This window comes from Macrobrachium rosenbergii, chromosome 55 (genome assembly GCF_040412425.1).
Source record: "Macrobrachium rosenbergii isolate ZJJX-2024 chromosome 55, ASM4041242v1, whole genome shotgun sequence".
Taxonomy (NCBI): domain Eukaryota; kingdom Metazoa; phylum Arthropoda; class Malacostraca; order Decapoda; family Palaemonidae; genus Macrobrachium; species Macrobrachium rosenbergii.
In genome coordinates this window covers 30,285,843-30,292,767 of record NC_089795.1, presented here as the reverse complement: position 1 = coordinate 30,292,767, position 6,925 = coordinate 30,285,843, and the positions used below count along the sequence as shown (strand labels likewise).

General features: G+C 34.6%; 1 long non-coding RNA gene across 1 annotated transcript in view; it reads right to left on the bottom strand.

Moving 5' to 3' along the window:
* LOC136835888 (uncharacterized) overlaps positions 1 to 4,272 on the bottom strand; it is a 188,232-nt gene extending 183,960 nt beyond the window's left edge. Inside the window, exons 1-2 of the long non-coding RNA XR_010852272.1 lie at positions 4,080 to 4,272; positions 3,374 to 3,481 (exon numbers count right to left, since the gene is read on the bottom strand). This is a non-coding gene — a long non-coding RNA (uncharacterized lncRNA). The remainder of the gene's footprint in view (positions 1 to 3,373; positions 3,482 to 4,079) is intronic.
* Between the last annotated feature and the right edge of the window lie 2,653 nt (positions 4,273 to 6,925).

Below are 6,925 nucleotides of genomic sequence, written 5' to 3'. Positions count from 1 at the left end.
ATCCTATCCCTAAGTAAAGGAAACTTAATTGGCAGTTACTACATTAAAACAGATCAAATGCAAGCATGCACTTGTATTCCTTGTGGCTGTTAGCGTTATCGTGGAATAACGTGAAAACTCCCTCAGAGTCGGGTCGAGTTTAGAAGATTCGGGAATAATTTTTGCTGTTACTTAATAGTCGTAAAATACTAAGTCTCTAAAAATTCCAGGTGTTATGACAACATACTGCAGATGTAAGTCAACCGTGCACTTCCCATGTTTCATTTGATCGTATCTTCATCTCCGTTTGAGGAGATGAACGTTTGTTATTTACAGAAATCGTTATTACACTTCATAAATTACCACCCACGCGTAGATGAAAGCCTTCTCTTTTGACAGAAAACATTTGCCTTTACTCAAAAACTAACACACTTCCGATAAAGTTTATTCCTTAATCCCTAAAAATGAAACTTACCCATTGCGAAAAATCAGTGATACAACATTCACAACTGAAACGAATTGAGCTTTAACTGGAACGAGGTATTCACCATCAGTCATTATCGGTTCAAGAAATTACTGAAAAAACTTCAACTCAGCATATTTCAGTAAAATTCTGTAATGATATTTCTCTTAGCAGTTTGCTGGACAATTTAGTTTTTGCTTAATATCTCTAATTTTTTTTCGAGGTAAAAAATCTCCTACACCTTTAAGTGACCTGTCTTTCAGTGCTCATTCAGTTTCATTCTATCAAACTCACGTACTACTGTGCCAAACCGTAGGTCTGGTGTACTGGTGTCAGATGGACATACAGACTTATGGAAAATAATCAGGGAATGTACACCAATATTTCTCCTAGTTATGTCCTACGAAAGGTGAAGCTCTATCATGTAGAGTGGCACTCAAAGTGAGAATAGTGAAGATGCTCAACCCCTGGATTTCACTTTCTATACTGCTTTAAATATGAAAGAACGCATCCTCAATTACTTTCATATAGTTTAGCTGGACATGTGGCCGCGATGAAGACTTAACACCGACTTCGATATTGCTTAGTATAAAACTACCTCGAAAAGTTGCTTCACAGGTAAATCTAACTGATAACCTAAAGAGAATTCTTCTCCTTATGGAAATGCACTGCCACAGAGTTAGGGCGTGGATCAAGTCCCCAGATAAAGTAAGTTACGTTGCTTCATATTAAGACTTCAGTGCCTTGTCAACTGGCCTCAATTACTATTAATATTTATGGGCTTTCAGTATTTCATTCGATTCTTAATCCATCAGTTTGTGATTCTCTTAAATTCTAGTCATTTGTTTAGCTAATCTACCATAACTTACCAGACAAAACTAGTTACAAAACTATTTATAACAGTAATTTCAGGTATTAAAGAGTTAAAACACCACAACTATTTCCTTAAATATTACCAACTGATGTAACATTAGGCTTTACCTATGGTCTTTTAGGTTAGATCAAACCACTTTATACCTGTATTGCAAAACCCTGTGGATTTTAAGACTCCACCCGGTCAAGGTAAACTGCTTAAGTACTTTAAAATTCATTCCGGAAATCATGGCAAGACCTAAGTGTGCAATTTCTTTTAGTGAAATTAAGGACGTTCATATTTACATGCGATCTTTATTGAATAAGTAATTACACCTATTAATCAAAGCAAGACAACTTTTGATATAAAGTCCAGTGCATCGGTAACACCAAGTTAAACCAGGCTCCTGTCTCGCCTAATGAATGGTGCCGTAAAAGCAACGAACGCGGGACTTCTAGAATAAAGGGTCTCAACTACTCCAATCCACAGCCTGTAAAGCAAAAAATCAAGGCAGAAATGCTTAAACTTATTACAGAAATTACAACATTAAGATTTTCAGGTAAAATTTAAGTTTTTATTAACTTCAATGAACTGAAGCCTTCACGATAGATCGAACTTTCTTCTATACAGACTAACCAACCACTCAAAAAACCTTAACACGAAGATAAAAAGTGTTAAACCAAGGAAGGGGAGGCACCAAAAGCGCTAACAACTGAATGACCAACCAGAGAAACGACCGCATCAAACGTCACGACGTTTAGCGCCCCCGAACAAAATCACAAAACGTCAATTTGCCAAGTTTAAGAGCACAGCATGTCCTGGCATCACTCGCTGATTGTATAAAATAGCGTATCTGTCTATTGTACTAAAGTGAAAACATCGGTCTGTTCATTGTATGATTAGCTTTAGTTTAGCTTAAGACAAACTATTAACAGCGGCTATTACGCTAAAATTTCATTTGATTAATTACGTTAAAATTTCAATGTTAAAACTAAAAATAAAGACTTTAAACCTTTTTAAAACTATGCATTATTGATAACTTAATTTTCTGCTTAAAACACCAAAGGTTAAACCACCTTGTATTAAATATTGCAGGGTTTGGTAATTTTCTGCTGAAAACACCAAAAGTTAAACCACCTTATAAGTGCATGAAAATTATTGCAGTTTGGAGATTGGGATCTTATATTGGGATCTTAAAGGATAAATATATTTACTAAAATCATGAAATTTGGAAATTGGGATCTTATATTAAGATCAAGAAATTGGAAATTAGAATCTTAAGGATAAATACATTAACAAATCAAGAAATTGGGATATAAAATTATAAATATATTAACTAAAATAAAAAAAATTGGAAATTGGGATCTTAAAGGATATGTTAACTAAAATCTCATGAAACTGGGATCTTAGGATAAATATTAACTAAAATCTCATGAAACTGGAAATTGGGATCTTAAAGGATAAATGTTAACTAAAATCTCATGAAATTGGAAAGTGGGATCTTAACGGATAAATATATTAACTAAAATCAAAGTATACTTAGAATATTAACTATTATACGGATATAATGACTAAACTCAAGAAATTGGAAACTGGCTTCTTAAAAGGATAAATTTTAACTAAAATCTCATGAAATTGTTAATCTGGGATCTGAAATTGTGAACTGGGATCTTAAAGGATAAATACATTAACTAAAATATAACGAAAATATCAAGAAATTTAGAAAATTAACTCTTGTAAGATTACAAACTTAACTGCAAAGTTAAAAGGTCCTCATGCAGCAAAATTCTAGAGTTCTTGAGCGATCAATATAAACATTACGTTACTTAGTATCTTAAAATCTAAAGTTAAGGTGTGTCAGTACTAAAAACTGACAGCCTGATGAACTTCACCACCTTTAAGGAAAAATGTATTAGTTACAACCTCCCATGCACCCGCCGATAGGTCTTACGATCTTACGACCTATCGACAAGGCATGAGGGGCATCGCCTCTGCAGGAGTAAGGTAAAAAGTTTGGCTAGTGCAAAGGTAAACAAAAACATTCATTGGGAAAACCTTTGTACAGTCACTATACTCACCTAATTTTAATCAAGCCAAACATGGGGAGAGTAGTCCGTTTTTGAGTAGCTGGAGAAACTTTCTGGCTGGAGAACTGACCTTCATGAAATGGCACAGATGTAACAAATCTGGAAGTAGTTTAGAATTTTAAGAGGATATGGATTAGCTTTAATAAAATAAAAATATAACTAAGTCATACTTTTACAAGATAAAGGTGGACAGAGCTTTGAAAAAAATGGGGGGGGGGGGAGGCTTTACACGAAATTAAGATTTTAACAGGCACTTCCTCATTTTCAAGTACTGTAAATTAAATACTAACCTTCACGTACTATCAGATCTCCTGGCCCTGAAAGCTATAATTGTATTGCATCAGCAAAACCTATTACAGGTTATAGTCCAGAAACGAAAAACAGGATAAAGCAATGCTAAGCTTTAGCTATCATAATTAAATTTCAGACCAAATATTCAAAGCTGTCCACATACTGCAGCAAGTTTATATTCTATATACCAAAAATTAAGGAAAACATTAAATACTTGAAATCAGTTAAAGTCTAACTTTAAATCAAAACTTAAAAAGCTTTGTCCAAGAAAAAAATAAGCCTGTTGCAATAAGCTATTACATCAAGTAACAATAGCCGTGAACCCTTACAATAACGGGGAAAAATAACCATAAACTGAAGTGACGAAAATATTAAGTATCATAACATGAACGTAATGAAACTTAACCTTTGCAGAGCCTAGATGAGCCGCCACAACTAAACGTGGACCATCTATCACGATACCAAACTCCAATAGCAAGATCAACCGATACGGAATTACTTCCAACCGCTTAGGTAGCGCGCAACCGACCAAAAAACGAACAGACTAACGCTAAGAATATCACACTATTCCAGAGTCGACGGTTAACTAAAGGATTTGCTTGCCGAGAACCCCGGTGCTGTTGCCTGTTGGGGTCACCATCAAGGACCATGGATTCACCCGTCTTGAAACTGGGACGATTTATGCGGAAGAGCACGAAGACGTCCTTGGTTTTGTTTAAGGGGAAACTTTGAAAGAATTCGTTGATGCTTTCCAGCTAATTGACTGATTCTTCGTTTTATGACTTCTCGGTTTGTGTATCATAACGGAAAACTTTTATCAATAATTTACCGGACAAGAGAATGCATATTCTTCTGTGTATTAAGTATTGTTACACAGTAAAAAAAATTACTGTTTACTGTTTTTTTGTAAGGGCCCACTCCATCGAAAGCGCTCTGCAAACCTGCAAACTGAACTCGTCACATACATAATAGTGCAGACACATTCTCCGATTCTTTTATTTACTGGACTGCGTACTCCCTATTTATTAACTGTCAAATCCACACTCATCGCACTCATAAAAAGTCAAGTCTTTAATTTTTTCTTGAACGACTTGATATTTTCAGTCTTCCTGATACCAAGTGGAGCTTATTGTATAGTCTTGAAGCCACAGATTTAAAGTTTCTAAAGCCTACTTTCGAAATGCATTTTGGCTCTAATGACTTGAGTCCATCTGTACCTATTCTTGTGATTGGATGTTTTATATGTAGCAAGTCATTCAAATATTTTGGACACCCATTCATGACAGCTTGATGAATCATTTCACATATTTTACACATTATTCTAGCTTTGATGGGGAATCAGTGCAACTCAAACAATAAGGCTAGGTCCTGACATGCGGTGCAACACCTCCACCCCCCCCAATACTAGTCTTGGCGCTCTATTTAGTATTTAGTTGCATCTTAGGCAAAGTATTTTCTGCAGTTATTCACCCAGTTTATGACACAGTTAATAAACAGATTTTTATGGATCGAAACTATATTTTTATTTATATTAAGCCGAAAACCACCACGGTTTCTTAATTCAATTTTCCTTCCTACCAACATAAACTCAGTTTTATTTTCACTTAATTTCAACTGCTTAAATGTTATCCATTCCTTACACTGGTGAAGACATCATTTATTATCTCATTTGTATCGTTAATACCGTTTATGTAAAAACGAAATTGAAGGTCATCTGCAAATAGCTTGAACTTTACCCCTACGTCCCTGTAGCATGTTTCATGATACAAGTGGAAACTGGAACCAATACACTGCCTTGAGGTGCTCCTCTTCCTAAAGTCTCGTAAGGTGAGTTCCCTATTTGTACACAGTATTTTCTGTTTAACAGGTAGCGTTTCAAATACTCAAAATCATCTTTAGTAATACCAATTAATCGTAAATAATTTGAAAGAGGTTCATGAATAACTATCAAAAACAGCGCTGAGATCGAGCAGCGCCAAAATACCACATTTGCTTTGTTTATCGTTCCTAATAGGTCATTCACATCAGAACTTACAGCGGTTTCTAAGATAGTGTCTATAGCCGAATGACTATACAGTAAGCATTTACCCTTTCCGGGTGACTAATTATCTGTTCAAGAATTACATATTCTAACATCTGGGACATACAAGAAAATTCGAAAGAGGCCTGTATGAAGTTCACTTTGATGATCAAGTTGTTTGTTTAACAACAACCACTTTCTCAACTATAGGGAACTTGCTTTCAGACACTGACATTTATAACTTTCACTGTTATACTAAGCATGAACATTTTTCAACCTCAGTAAGTTCAGATTTGGCATCGGATCAGTTGTACAACTTGTTTTCTTTGCCATTTTAATAATCATAATACCTTCGTTGTTTACATTATTAAATATCGTTAGTCTATCATTTGCCTGTAGTGTAGTATTTATCCGATTCGGCGTTTCAACACAAGTAACACTTGTTCTAAATTTTCTCCTTACAAAATTCAAGAAAATTATCGGGGAGCCTTTGTTTCCTTACACTCCAGCTCAGCTGTCCAGAAGTATAAATCATTTATTCAATTCAGTCTGGTCTTACAGATTAGGGACTATAGTTTTAAATCTCTTTCTAGCAAATTTAATCATTAATTACACACACTATATTATATTATATATATATATATATATATATATATATATATATATATATATATATATATATATATAAAAACCAGGTATGAGATGCAAACCCACAAATTTGCATGATAAATGTAAACAACATTTGAATTGTCCCTTCCTTAAAATTCTTTATTAATGAATACGTAACGTTTAGTGAAGCCAATGTTGTTTGAAACTGTTCCGTGAAGGAACTGAAAACCACTTGAACTACCCTGTGGACACTATTTCTGTTTGGACTCCTCTATGACCTAATGACGTTTTAAAACTCTGGGGCATGGTCCTTATTCTATGCATAATCAGACATTGTACTGGAATTTCGATGCCTTGATGTGGACGCAGATATATATTAATTTTTTTATGAACTCATTTTCCCTATTTTAGCACTTAGACACGCGTTTGCATGGAAGGCAATATCTTCTTTATTATCTATCGCATTATTCTCGACAAACTTCTTCTTTTTTATCAACACGCTATTATATTGGAGGATATTACTTAACCCCTAGTTTCTTTTGTTTAGACTCCAAAGCAACTTTTGGGTTCCTTTTTTCATTAGATTGTAAAAACTCCGTTTATGTTATTAATGGAGTCGAGAC